The sequence below is a fragment of the Cyanistes caeruleus genome, chromosome 4 (genome assembly GCF_971803275.1).
Source record: "Cyanistes caeruleus chromosome 4, bCyaCae1.hap1.1, whole genome shotgun sequence".
Classification (NCBI taxonomy): Eukaryota; Metazoa; Chordata; class Aves; order Passeriformes; family Paridae; genus Cyanistes; species Cyanistes caeruleus.
The window spans coordinates 44,684,660-44,699,399 of NC_141704.1; the positions used below are offsets into that span (position 1 = coordinate 44,684,660).

Here is a 14,740-nt window from a genome sequence, read left to right on the forward strand (position 1 = left end):
TTACAGAGCTTTAGTCCATAATGACTCAGTGTGAAAGTTAAAAACTGACTCCATGAAAATGAGCAGCTACAGATAACAAAATAATCACAAGGGCACAAGCATCATTTAAAAAGCACTACAGAAAATGTGGATTTAAATGTTATTAGTACACTGTTATCCAAAGTAATAGAGTGTTTGCGTTAGGCCACTCGTATCTTTTTTAGTGCCACTATCGCGTGCAAGACTCCCACAACACTTTTCCATTTACCAGCCAAACCTACCTGAGTGATGCAGACTGCAGATTTTGTCTTTATGTTTATTAACAACATGGGGTGAGAAATTACTTACATGTATGAGCATGGATACTTCTCGTACTACACTTACAGTAACTTGTTATAGAAGTCCTTTCTTTCTAGCTCCTTTTAGCTAGTTACTAAAAACTAACTGAAATGTCTTTTCAGTTCAGAATGCACTGAGCACTTTCCAGGAACAGGACATCTGCCACCCTTGTGAGCAACCTGTTCCAGCCTTTACCACCTTAATTGTAAAAAATGTCTTCCTTATGTCCAATCTAAATCTACTCTCCTTTAGTTTAAAGCCATTACCCTTTGTCCTATCACACAAGCCCTGCTAAACAATCTGTTTCCATCTTTCTTGTAGGCCACTTAATGTACTGAAAAGCTGCAACAAGGAGTTTGTGGAGCCTTCACTTCCCCAGGCTGACAGCCCCAGCTCTCTCAGTCTGTTTTCATACACGAGGTTCTCCATCCCTCTGATCACCTCATAGCCTTCCTGTAGACCCCCTCTATGTCCTCCTTGTGTTGGGGACTCCAGAGGTGGATGCAGTGATCCATGGGGAGGCAGAGTAGAGGCTCAGAATCCCCTCCCTTAACCTGCTGGCCATGCTGCTTTTGTTGCAGCCCAGGATACAACTGACTTTCTAGTTACATCCTGCTTTTCATCTACCGGTATCCCTGATTCCTTCTCAGCAGAGGCTGCTCTGAATTCCTCCATCCCTCAGCTTGTGCTGTTACTGGGGGTTGCCCAATGCAGGTGCAGCACCTTGCACTTGGCCTTGTTGAACCTCATGAGGTGCCCATGGGCTCATTTCTCCAGCTTGTCCAGTCCCTCTGGGCAGCATCCCATCCCTCAGGGGTGCCAGCTGCACCACTCAGCTTGGTGCTCTCTGCAAACCTGCTGAGGGTGCACTCGATCCCTCTGTCTGTCAGCAGTGGAGACACTGACCTGTGCTGGTCCCAGTGCAGAGCCCTGAGGGACACCCCTTGTCACTGACCTCCATTTGGATATTGAGCTGCTGGCCACTTCCCTCTGGCTGTGACCATCCAACCAATTCCTCATCACCTAACAGTCCATCCACCAAATCTCTCTCTCCAGCTTAGGCAGTAGGATGTCTTGGGCAACTCTATCGAGGTCTTTACAAAAGTCCATGTAAATGCCATCCATAGCCTTCCTCCTGTGCACAGATGCAGTCACTCCACCACAGAAGGCCCTTCAGCTGGTCAGGCAGGACTTGCCCTTGGTGAAGCTGTACTGGCTCTCTTGAACCACTGCCTGCTCCTCCATGTGCCTTAGCACAGATTCTAGGAGTGTTAGTGTTGGATGGGGAGAGGGAGAAAAAAAGCTAAACAGGCATTGCTTTTATTTAGAAGTAACTCATGATCCAGGCACTGTATTCTGCTAACAATAAAAATCTCAGCAGGGTGGTTTTAAAATGGTACTGGACTGCTTGGGACTGTTTGTTTCTACCCAGCTGTCCAGACTGAAACCTACTTATCGATGCAGAGCGTTGCCTCTTTGCTGAAATTATCTCCAATGACAATGTTGTGACAGTCTCTGAAGGTTTGCTTTGATTACCTCTGCATCATGGTGACACAGAACCACTGGACTCCTTTGATACTCAAGAGAAAGGACAACAGGTTACATAAACAGTGTTTTCTAGCCACAGAAGATAAACAAGTTCCTCCCAGACCCTCTGAAGTAACAGCCTAACTCATTTATTACTTCTCCAGACTAAATCATTGCCAGGATTTTTCCCTAAAACTGGTGTGTTTGCCTCTCTCTTAATAACCAGCCTGCATCCCAAAACAAACCCTTCAAAAATGCCCTGTGCATCAGTGCAGACGTGACATACTTCACTTTCTTTTACTAAGTTGATTCCTACATGCAGTTATTCTCTTCCTATATTCTTCAGAATGATATTTTTCAGTTTCCTCAGATATATCTCAAATCAAATATGAGTCAAATATCTGCCCCAAAATATATGAGCTCTACAGGAGTTTGTGTCTGTAACATGCAGCTAAAGCTTCACAATTAAATAATAGCTATTTTACTGGAGTCTTGTACTCCCTAATAGTTTATGGTGTAATTCAGTGTCTTATGCATGCTGAAATGCCTTCAAATAACTGCATCAATTCTCCAGTGTATATTCCAAGATATATTGACTCTTGCTTTAAATATTTTGGTGGTGTGGATGACTAATCAGCTTTGTTGTGAGTCAAGACTTTCTGTAAGGATATTTGGATTTGCTACTTCCAGAAGAGCAATACTGCATGAATTTGCAATGGTTTTAAATAGATCATAACAACCCTTATCATCTTAGGCTCTTCTGCAAATTCATCAGCTGTTCCATCAACAATTTTTAACTGCCGGTTTGTCAACGTTATTTTAACTTTTGCCAGTTTAATGTACTTCCCCCTGCTTTATTGATTTTTAAAGCTTAATAACGACACATTAGGACATAGTCCAAAGATGAAAGTTTTATAGTCCAGCTGGAGTTTTACCATAAAACCCATTCATCTGCAGTAAACAGAATTGTTCATAATGAACAATTAAACAATTTTGGTTTTGACATGCTCTTCCAAGTTGCCATGTTACCTGGGATCGGTTTTCCAATTAATCGGATATTTTACAAAACAAAGAAAGACATGGATATCTATTTAAAAACAAGGTGGAAGTGAACAAATTGCCCAGAAAAAGTTAGATGTTACACACATTTGAGAAAAAGTAACATTTCACTGCAAGAGATAGTTGACATAGTGAAAAATATAAACAAAACAGAACCCTTAATACAATAATGACTCCTGAAAAAGGTAATTGCACCATAATTTCATTTGTAACTGCAAACTTAATTAATACTTCATTAACAGATTGTAGCATCTTCCTTATGGATGATATTTCTTCCCAAACCTAAAACAGTGATTCTGCCAGTTTTCAGCAAAACATTTTGTTTCAAGCAGCATCTATCATCTTGTTAATGAAAATGTCAATAACACAGACAGAAGCAGCGCATTTTCCACAAAGAAGGTACATACGTAATAAATCTAATATGAAAAATATCTCATGTTGTTTTTATGACATGTAAACATATTTGATATATTTTCCCTCCAAATCAAATTATTTAGTACACTGCAGGACATCCCACTTAAAAGGACTCCAGGATTGCATTTTATTTCTCTATGAGCATGGTTCCAAATAACAAAAAAATTTCATGTTTTCTATTTGACACTGACAGAAGATTGATTAAAATCTGGGGAAAAAACAACTGCTACTATTTCTGTCAGCTCCCAGTCAAGCATTCTCTCTTACAATTTTTAATAGTGCTTAGGCTTTTTTTAACTTTATGCAAATGTTTTTCTGGTTCACTATAAATAATAACTATCTTTATTAACACTATTATTTCACCAACTTTCGGTTACTTCTCAATTATTTGCAGTGTTTCCATCTAAAAGGTATCATCAGTGAGCTACACACCAAGCACCAACTGGGGTCACCTCTGTTTCAAATTAGAGCTTAGCACCCATTGCTGCAGTACAAGTAAACCAAATAGTCATGACTGCATTGTGGTGAAACAGAATACAATTATTATTGTTTAAATTAAGTTTGGAGTTGGAAAGTCACCAGAGATCAAAAGTCATCAGTAGACATAATGGCGTGACCTTATTTTTCTTGCTCACTTTCCCTTTCTGTCTCTTGGAATTAGTCTAGAAGGACATTGCTGCCTCTTTTGAAATACGTTTCCTGACATTCGTGTCTGGATGTGGAACACAACTGCTCTATGGAGCCATGAGCCTGACTTGAGTTCTGTAGACTCCACTTAAGCACTGTGAGCCAGTCATTGTCACTTAGTGACATTTCCCAGCCCGCTCCTGAGAGGCCTGACCATCTCCAGCCACAAAAATTAACAGCCAAACCTCAGTGGATCTCAAGAACCACTGGCTCAGTTTCAGACAAATCCCTGGAAAAAGCCTTTTTTGCATACACTTTCCTGATACATGTACACAGAAGGGAGCATTAGTGCTTGCACCATCCAGCACCGTCCCCAGAGGACGCCTGATTTGCATGCAGCCATGTGAACCAGTGCTCCAAGAAGCTAGAGAGGACCAAGAAGCTCTGCCAGAATAAGCACCGACTTTTTAAATGCTTCTATCCTGCACAAGGTTTATGTGATGTCTCAAGGTAGCCCAAATCCAGAGAACTGAAAGCAGGAACAAGAACTGGTGAGCCTTGGGAAGGCTGAGAGATGGGACCCAAAACCGAATCCTGGTCTGCTAACGTCCAGTTGAGAAGTGAGGACAGCTCACGCTCCCATTATCCTATCTGTCTTTTTTGAGTTAACAGAAGAACATTTGTCACTCAATTAAATAGATACAATTCTAAATATAGATGGGGAAGTGGTAAAAAAACAAGAGGTGCTATTTGTATGTAGCCATTTTCAAGAGGAGTATAGAAACATTAGAGTACAAGCAAAACATAGAGCAATTACCATTAGACATTACATATTTTACAAAATGTTTCTGCAAGGAAATTTTACCACGGTATTTCTTACAATGATTGTCAGGCAAACAATGGGAATGTGGGTAAGGGTCTGATTTGACACTAACAAAATCCCAAGTATTTTAATGGCAAGCATAGTATCAGCTTCTTGCAATGTATATTATACAAAAAAATTCCTTGTGATATATATATATTATTAGCATAAGCAGATGTAATAAAAAACACAGTAGTGGTTTTGCCCCCATCTTGCTTATTTCTCTGACATGATACATGAAGTTTATCTTAAAGAGGCCCAGTTTTCAGAAGCCAGCATCCATCTGTGGTAACAATTTTCCATGCACGCATTTATCTTTGCAGTAATAACTGATCTACATATAAACAAACCAGTTCCTTACATACAAATTCTAACAGCTCTCAGGCAGATTATTTCATCAGCACGTGCAGGCAGTACCACAGGAGGCTGGTACAAAAAAATTGCATATGCATCAGTGCAAGTCAGATTCCCTGCTAAAAAATCCAGCTACGCATCTCCCAGCCATACACCTCTGATCCATCTCATAACTGCAAAATTTAGCGCAAATGAGATAATACTTCTCCAAGAAAATGAGAAACTCTGTACTATTACATCCCTGTGTTACCAATCAAACATAATGAATTTTTGATCCTCTGCAGTGTAAAGCACAGTACTGCCAGCCATCTAAAGCAAACATTCCCAGACTCTGAAACACAGCTGTAAATATTCTTGCCCAGGGTGCTGATCTTGGTGGCAATTTCTGGCATTGACTCATGCCTACTTTTCTTAAGTCCATACCAGTAAAATCTGAGTAAAACAATAGCTTTATAAAGGCTTCTGTTAGTTCCTATGAATTACTGCAGCTAGCTATCCAGTGATGTAAAACTAACATTATTTTTTACAATTTTCTTAAACTGAAATTCAAACTAATTTCAGCTTTCTCTCTAAGTATTTTAGTTGTATCAATACCATTCAGCCATTTTGAAAGCTATTATGACACACATAAAGTAATACATAGATGAAAAAAATTCTTTAATACAGGAGAATAAAGGTTATGCTGCAACTCTTTTTTATATACATGCAATGTTTAAGTGTTTATTAGAGAAGCCCAAGAGGGCCTTGGGTTCCCTCAATACACTGTAAGTGCTTTTCTCCCTGCAAGGTAACAGCCTCACATCTCCTGCACTTTAATCCATTCTGTGACTGATGGTGACCCCTCCTCACAATGCACGGCAATATTCACTGCTAAAAAGCCCTGCAACTGCTCTGAATTTGGCCCCCTGAAGTCATATTACCATAGGAGTTTTTGATTTTAACTGTGGTAGTCTAGGCTAGATAGAATGTGAACTCAGGAAAGTGAGTATATTAGAAGGTTCCTCAGTTCTCAGATCTGATTTTTGTTCATATTTAAAGCCCACAGTAGGGAAAGAGGAGAGATTTTTTTTTTTTTCTCCTTGCAGCACTTCAGAGTCAATACATTCACCAAGATACAATCTGAATTCCATTCTGATTTGCAGAATGGTTAGCTAATTGGCAAGCACATACAATTTAAGAACTAGATTTCCTAGATTAAACTCATTACTTCGAGCTTTTTGCGTTAGGCTCCGAGTCCCCGCATAACCTCTTCCCCTGCCGATTATCTGCCCTGCTCCCTTTCCATATTTCATTGCCCTGCTTCGGGGCTGTAATCCAATGCCTTCTCTGGAAAGGCTGCCTCACCTGCCCCCAGCGCTTCCTCCTGTCCGGGCTCCCTCTCTCGCAGCCCCGGCTCCTCATAGCCCAGGCTTGACCCGCAGCTTCGGGCGGTGCTCTCGGAGCCACCTCGGCACAAATGGCTCGTCTCACTGAGCTGCTACATTTCCCGGAATGAAGCCGCTTCCCAGGCGGCGGAGCTGCTTGTTGATCTGTGGTACCCTCCAGCTGACTGCCTTTTTAGCATGCACGATCTTCAGGCCACAGACTACGCCTTTCTTTTGTGTCTGGAAAGCCTGTGGCAGTTGCTGGGCTCTAGGAACAAACCAACCTTTGTATTGGGGGCTACAAAACTCGTCTTACCTAAGAGGACTGCAATTGCCATTCACCTTCCCTAAAGAGAAAGATTAAATGAGGTCCGGGGATGCTTAAGGATGAGCAGACTACTCCGAAGCAAGGCTTGTTTTCTACGTTGACTGTTTTGCTCTGAAAATAAAGCTCATCAAAAGCCTGAAGTTGCCTTTACTTTGAAAGAAATACGTCATCTTCAAATATGCAAAGAGGGCTACTGTTGATAACCCAAGAGTTATTGACCTTGTATTTCAGCTGTTCTCAGCGTGCACTTTGGCTTTTTCTGTAATAAGATCATCTTACCACCAGATGATTATTGATCACTTATGACAGAAACAAAAAGCCTTGAGCAGACTAATCTATTCATTGTGCTCAGTGCAAAGTGATGTAAAAAATGACAAACACTCCCCTCCTCCTGCCCACCCCAACCACTCCCCCCCCCAAAAAAAAAAAATATAGTCACAGTCAAAAACACCGTATCAGGATGAAACCCAGAGAGCTAGAGAAGATGGCAAGCAACAGCAAGTTTTACCGGAGACCTGCTTGGTGAACAAGTGCCACCTGGCAAGAGCAATGGCAGCACCAATCAAGTACGATCGCAGTCCTCAGCATCTAACCCAAACCTGCCGGGGCCTTCCCCGTGCTGCCCACCCAGGAAGGGGAGGCAATGCACGGCCGCGGGAGAAGGCTGTGGAGCAGGGCTGGGTGCCTCAGGACCCACGGGGCCATCTGCACCCTTGCCAACCCAACGCCGAGGCGCTGGCAAGATGCGTCTCCCATCCCCAAGTTCTCCGGACGGGCCCAGGCAGGCGGGCAAGGAGCAGGTCATGGAGGGAGAAGCTTCTAGACTAACCTGCTCACAGGTTTCCACGATGTGCCTTCTCCCCCCTCGGGGGACCCGGTCCGTGACACCCGGCTCGGGGGATGCTTTGGGCTGCTCTGCCCCTCTCCTCTCCGACGCGACGGCGAGGGCGGTCCCCAGCCCGGCCCAGCCGGGGGCTGCAGGGGCTGCGGGCGGGGGCACGGCCGGGGCTGGGGAGCAGCGGAGGTGCGGCAGGTACCGGGAGCGGCCAGCCGGGCTGCCTCTGCCCTCGCTCGCCGCAGATTTTAAGGTTAAGCGCGTGCCATTTCTCACCCTCACAAAAGGGAGGGGGAAGGAAAGACGATCGAGGAAACAAACCAGGCAGGGGAGCGACGAAGGGGAGCGGGGGGAGAAGAAAAGGAGGGAGAAACAAAGGGAAGAATAAAACCCTCCCCGGGAACAAGCAAACAAAGAGGGTAAAAAGAGCTCGGCGGTCTCCTCGGGGGGTGACCCCCGCCGGGCTCCCCGGCACCCCGCCCCGACGTGCGGCCCCCCCGGCAGCCGGCCGGGCTGCGGCCCCGGGCCCGGGCTGCTGCCCACGGCCGCGCACGGCGGAGCCCCGCGGGCAGGACCCCGCGCCCGGCCGCTGTCGCCCCGGGAAGTTCGGCGGCGCGGAAACACCCCCGCGGGGTCGGGGCACCTTACCTGTCGGCTGGCGCTCCTCGGGGAGAGGTGGGATGAAGCCGGGGAAAAAAAATGGGGAGGAAAAAAATAATAATAAAGCCACCCCAGTTTCCGAAATTGCACCGCTCGATCAGGTTACTATGGAAATCGTCGCGAGGAGGCAAAAAAAAAAGCCAGAAGCCATCCTCATCCTCTCCGCCTCGGCGAGGGACCGCGGCTCCGGAGCCGCTGCCTCCCCGGGCGCAGGGCTGCGCGCTCTCCGCCGCCCGCACCGGCAGCGGCCCCGGCCCCAGCCCGCGCCGCCAGCGGTGCTGCCCCCCGCCGCACAGCTGGAATTTAAAGGGGCCGTGCTCTCCGGGCGCCGCTGCCCCCGCCGCCCAGGGCCGGCTGGGTGTGCCTTTGTCACCAAAAGTTTCCCGCGGGTGCGCTGAGATGCGGGCATCCGCAGGGACACGGGGGTGAGGCAGCGGCGCGCTGGCTGTGCGCAGCCCTGGGCGTTAGGAATTGTTACAGGCGTAACAGCAGGATCCAAAGGCCTCAACAGAGCTCAGTGGCAACGAGCGCTGTACACAGACACAGATAACAGGCGGCCCCGGCCTCTGAGAGCTTGTAATGTGAGCAGTGGGAGCAGACAGAAGGGAAAAAAAGTGTATAAAATGCATGAGGAAGGGTTGAAAACTTCCTACCCACCCCAGCCTGGAAATCATAATTTTTAAATTGCAACTGAAAGACAAAAAAATACAAGAAACAGTTCTGACACAGATCATCCTGCCCGTGTCCCTTATTCATAGACAGAAGCGCTTGTCAATCCTGCCTGTTCTGAGAAGTGATCTTGGCCTGCAGGACACCCTGGCAAGCCTGGAAGCTGGATCCATTTGAAGCCCAACTGTGGAGAGAGCTGTGCCAGCAGCTGCCACTCACAAGTGCATGCAGACTTTGGCTTGGTTGGGTGGACAGGGCTTAGCAGCCCTTGCCACCGCTTCATTCTGCCCTATCTGTCCCCACCTTCACCCCTCACTTGCTGCTCAGCTCTGTTCCACTCCCGTGTGAGCCCCACCACAAGCCCTCTCTCTGCTCCAGCAGCATCAGCTTCTGCAGCTGATTCAGGATCTACCACCCAAAGGATGGGTTTTCCCTCTTACAGAATATATTCCACAAGTTTCTGTTGATGGGGAATGAGTCTTCTAAGTTATTCCAGCTCTGAAAAATGTCTGCCTGCAGAGCACATGGAAGCCCCACCCTTGCTCTGTTGTTGCAGTCTTCAGATCCTAAGAAAGGGGAACAGTGGGGGGAAAAAAGTTTTCAGGTGATTGCCTTAAACACCTACAAAGAAAAGGAGCCCCTTCTGGAAATGTGAATATATTCTTTCCAGAAGAAGAACACTTTGCAAGTCATAGTTTTAGCAAAGATGGTTTGCAGTTAGTGGTTCCCAGGATACCTGTGGGTCTCCAAAAAACCTTCCTCTTCCAGTCTATCAACCAGTCAGGCCATGCAGCTCTTTCTTTTGCACAAATATTCATCAGTGCTGGTCAGCACAGCTGCAGCTGAAACTACCTCATGAGGTGAGGAAATCAGCTACTGGAGGCATGTTTGGATGCAGGAGTAAAAAATAAACAAAAGAAACAAAAAACCTCTCCTACTGAGCAGTGTGGTATTTCTCCATTCTGAATAATGCCTGACATTTCAGCTAGCTATTTCTATTTAAGAAAGCAAGAGGCATAGAATATACAGCAGCTTGCATCCTAGTGAGAGCTTAGTATTATGAAAGATTATTTAAAAGGGCTGACCAAAAGGCAGGGATTGACAGCCACATTGTCCAGGAATCCAATCCAGTTTTCCAAATATCATCATAACTTGAAATATTCCTGCCAAAATACCACCATCACTTGAAGTATTCCTGAAAATAAATAAGGATAGATTTTGACTATAGTTTACATAATAAAACCTAATGGGACATGTGAGGCTGCCTTTTCTTAAAGCTGTGAGACAAGAGAGTGGCTGAGTATCTTAAAATTAGAATTACAAATACATGAGTGAAGATCCCAGGTGACCGACATCTTTCAGAAATGACAATCCCTGGAGTGGATAACCTGGAGGTTATTTCTTTCAGTCCATGAAAGGCACAGAGCAGCGAGTTATCTCAGCAGTCTCTGTGCTGCAAGACTTCTCCCTGAAAGGTTAATTGGGTTAGAGGTGTAATTTTTACCCAGCAGAGATGTGCCAGCAGAGGCCTCTAATGTAGATGCAGTTCATATTGACAGAACTATGGTTTTGTTAGCATAACGTTTTTCACCCTAGTGTGGAATAATTTCATTTCACCAGCACGGAGATCAGATCTGGTGGTCCAGCCACCTCTGTTCAGCCGCTCTGTCAGTGCAAGGTGCAGAGCCCAGTACCAAAACAGACAACAGCACAAGGCTCCCACCTCCCTTTTGCCAATAACTACTCTGTGGCTGCTCATCTTTTTCCTAAAAGGTTTTGCAAATGGATAGAATATTTTTCTGTTCCTTAGGCTCAACCATTTAATCTTATGCCTCAAGCAGTGAGCTTGTGTCTGACACAGGAGCCTGTATCTGACAGTGAAACAGTAACCAGTCCTCTAGTCCTGTAGGATGTGATATTCCAGAGAAGAGAAATAGCTAGAAAGTTCACTTATTAGCAAGAATTTTCTGCAATGGCTTTTTTAGTTTTGCAGAGAAAATAATAATTGTCTGTTTTTCCCTTTGTTGCAAAACAAAGCATGGTGTAGAATAAAAAGGTGATTCTCAGATGTCTTCAGAACAAACTGTGTAGTTGTATCTTTAATGTGTGAAACTTCAACACATTAAAGTTACATTGTAGTGTTCTTCTACATGAGCTACAAACAAGTATATTGCTATCATTGACATGATTAAATTTATTTCAGGATATACAGTAATTTGAAATTGCAGTGTCTTGGCTTTTGCATTTAAATACAATTAATTATCTTAGCTAACATATGTTTATGTCAGTGAATGACCAAACAATGACAAACTTACAAAGGCAAACTGATGTATTATCTCTGTGGACTTTCAGTCCTTTTAGAATTACATCACCATATGACATGTGACCTCATTACAAAGACTAAAGGAGTCTCCTATCAACCATAAAGATTTAAATGTCGCTAGTCAAATACTTTAGCACTTTTTTGTCTGCTAAATCCCTATCTCAGACAAAAACCTGTTTATATGGCTGGTGTCAAGTGACAGCAGAAGAGTGTGCTTCTTCATCCCCAAAGGATGCTATTATTAAAGCAAAAGTTTCTTGCTACAGCAATATTAAAAATTTTGAAAACACCAAATACTAAAGTTTGTGTCAAAATCTTAACTTATTAAATCTGAATATTCTCAGTATTTTCTGCTATAAAATAAAATGCAAACCCTTTTTAACCTGGCATGAAAGCATGATAATCTTGAATCACACATCACAGATTGGCATGTCCGAAAGCAAAATTACAACTGAACTTTTAATATCTGAAAAAGTTTTTAGACTAGAATAACCCGGTAGAGCTCAGGCCTTTCACATCTTGCAGGTGAACCATAAGGGGAGCTCTGTGGCTTCTTTCTGCAAAGCCACTGGGCAGGACAAGTGACTGACATTTGTGGAAAGTGCACACATGAACCTGAGACTAAAGCACTTCTTTCAAGTGGCAGGGACATCTCATGGGAGACCTGAGATGACCTGAGAAATTACTTCCCTTCTTTTGTTGTAACACCAGGCATGGGTAAATTTACAAGAATGTATGTTGTGGAAGGGAAATAGGGGAGAGAAATTGTGTTTTGCCTTGGGAAAAAAAAAAACAAACGCTGTAGTAGTTTCTGGATTTCTGTTAGCATATTGATACAGCTTCTGTATTCTGGAGAACTCCTGACTATATTGTGATGTCTTATCATCTTCTCCTCCTCCAGATGTCATAGCTTTTTCCTTAAAGTTCAAGGAACGATCCCCAGAAGTCTGTAATCATCGCTGAAAGCAAATCGTGTATGCTGATCTCCTGGTTATGTGTACTCAAACACATGTACACACACATTTATGGGAAAAGAAAAATACAAAGTCAAGAATTCCAGAATTAGGAAATAATAAAATTTAAATTGCCTGCCAAACTTAGTTTGTCCACTTATGCCAAGAGAGTTTAAGAGTCATACTCTTTAACATTTAAGAGTCATACACTTAAATGAGTCATATAAGACCTGGTGTACCTGTTGCAGGATGTTCACTTGATCAGAATCTTCTCAATTATATGTTTTACCCTAATTACTCAAAATATAGTCTTGCAATGTCTTTATCATACCCGGTAGGCAAAATCTTTGCATATCTATGTCCCTTAGTAGTGCAGGCAGTAAAACTACATCATTTATTAGAACATGGAGAGCTACTGAGAACAAAGGAAAGTTCCCTTCCCAATTTCCAGCATTGACACCACCTTGGAGCAGAGGCACAAGGAAAGTCTGACCTTGCACTTGGATCTCTGCATAGCTGGGCATCATCACGCCCTCTTCTCTCTTGGGAAAGGCAAGGCCTGGCTGCCTGCAAAGGTGTGAGGTGCACAGGAGCACACAGTGACACGCTCAGAAAAGAGAACTGCTGAAAGGCAAGGCATCCCTGCAGCATCTGGACAAATGTGGTTTTACAAGACATAATAGTATGAGCAAGTTTTGAAATGAGTTTTCTCAATGCAGACTGAGTCTCCAGTACCCTTACTTTTGGCTTTTAATGGAGAGGGCACTGCACAGATCAACTGGGCCTTCCAAAATAGGTCAAAGTGCAGATGTTTCTATAGAATGGTGAAGGACATATCTGTGATTAATTCACTAATTTTCGAATTCTAATTTTCAAATACCTGCTCTAAAGCTGGAGTTACTCAAAGAAGAGAGCACAACTTCAGTACTTGTAAAGGAGCACCATTTTTTCCAAGTCTCATTTTCACATGTAACTGAAATTTTCAACTATTTTGGGTTTTTATCACACTATGGCTGCAAAACAATCTATTAGAAATATCTAAAACCAGACTATTATCAGGAAAAAGTGATTTAAATATCTATTTCCTCTTGTATTATCAATTGCAATATGAAGAACAAATGAACTTTGCAATCCCCTGGACCAAACTCATGACTTCTTTAACAGCATGCTCAAAGTTTTCAATACTTCAAGCTTTCCTAGAAAACTCACTTTCTTAATTTCTGCTGTTTCTATTAGCCCCAGACCCTGTATGTTTTATACCAGCTGCATTCAACACAAGTGATACCCAACTGAGGGTACAAATTGCCTGCTGAATGGCCCTCTCTGACTCCATGCTGTTACCTTTGACCTCAGATGGCACAGAAAATGCTCTCCAGTCGACATGCTTCCAAATAGCAAAAACACCCAACCCCCAAACTTCTAGACATTAAACAGAAGGAGAGCTAAATAGAGTTAAAATAGCACTGCAAAACAGCTATATCATAATTATAGAAATAGAAAAGTGTTATAAAACATGAGCCTACGGTACACAGAGTAAAGGTACCCTGAATAATGATTTTGTATTGTTTACAGAAGAGCTTATATACATTAAAAATTAGTTTCCATAGCTTTCTTACTGTTAACAGAGTTTTCATAGGCAAACAGAATTTTTTCTTATAACTGGATATTTATTTGTCTGTCAGACATAAATATGTTTTTGTCAAATTCACCATTCTTCCATGGATATCAGAAAACATCTTGGGGAGACATGGACATGGTTTTACTTCCTTTATTAATCTTTCAGTTCTTTGGTTTTCACATGACTTGGATGTCTTCTGATCCTCTGTATTTTAACTCAGAAGCTCTTTCCAGAATACTCTTTCAACTTTGTAGTTGCAATGCAAGTGGCTTGCAACTCCTGCTTTAGTTTGGGACAGGACTTATTTCTTCCTGTAACTGAAGAAAATGGCAGACATCACCTTCCTCATTTCTCCTGAGGTAATTCAATTACTCAAAACTCAATTCTCTGTCTAGGTTAGCTGGCTAAGTGATCTCCTTTCTAAATAGTCAAGCTCTGCTGCATATAGAGGTTTGTGACTTACTGCTTAGAATAAGCAAGCACTGAGAGGAGGGATGTACCGAGAAGAGTATTTTCTGCAAGATACATATAATATCCTTTCTGCTCTGTGTGTTCCTGCAGCAGCCTCAGCTGTAGCTGCAGGTCCAGATTTAGGTAAGGATTTGAAAAATGTTGTGCATCACTTAAGGTCAATTAGACTAGCAATGACCAGAGGTTTAGAAATCACATCCTGTAGAAAAGGGCTTTTTTTGTCAAAAGCCTGTAAGAGGTACAGGGTCAAACAGGCCAGAAACTTGGTCTTTCCCTAATATCAAAATGGCTCCTAGCTAAATTTCTGGGGCTCTGTATGCTAAAATAAGAGAGGCTTGTCAAAGTAAAGCTGATAGTC

The 14,740-nt window shown here is 43.3% G+C and overlaps 1 protein-coding gene across 2 annotated transcripts in view; it reads right to left on the minus strand.

The window, feature by feature from the left end:
• Positions 1-8,576, minus strand: part of NAV3 (neuron navigator 3) — a 504,955-nt gene extending 496,379 nt beyond the window's left edge. Inside the window, exon 1 of one of the 2 annotated variants that reach the window (XM_086884225.1) lies at positions 8,337-8,576. The gene's annotated coding sequence lies outside the window, so the exon portion shown is untranslated. The remainder of the gene's footprint in view (positions 1-8,336) is intronic. The other variant, XM_086884227.1, reaches the window with a different exon arrangement.
• Between the last annotated feature and the right edge of the window lie 6,164 nt (positions 8,577-14,740).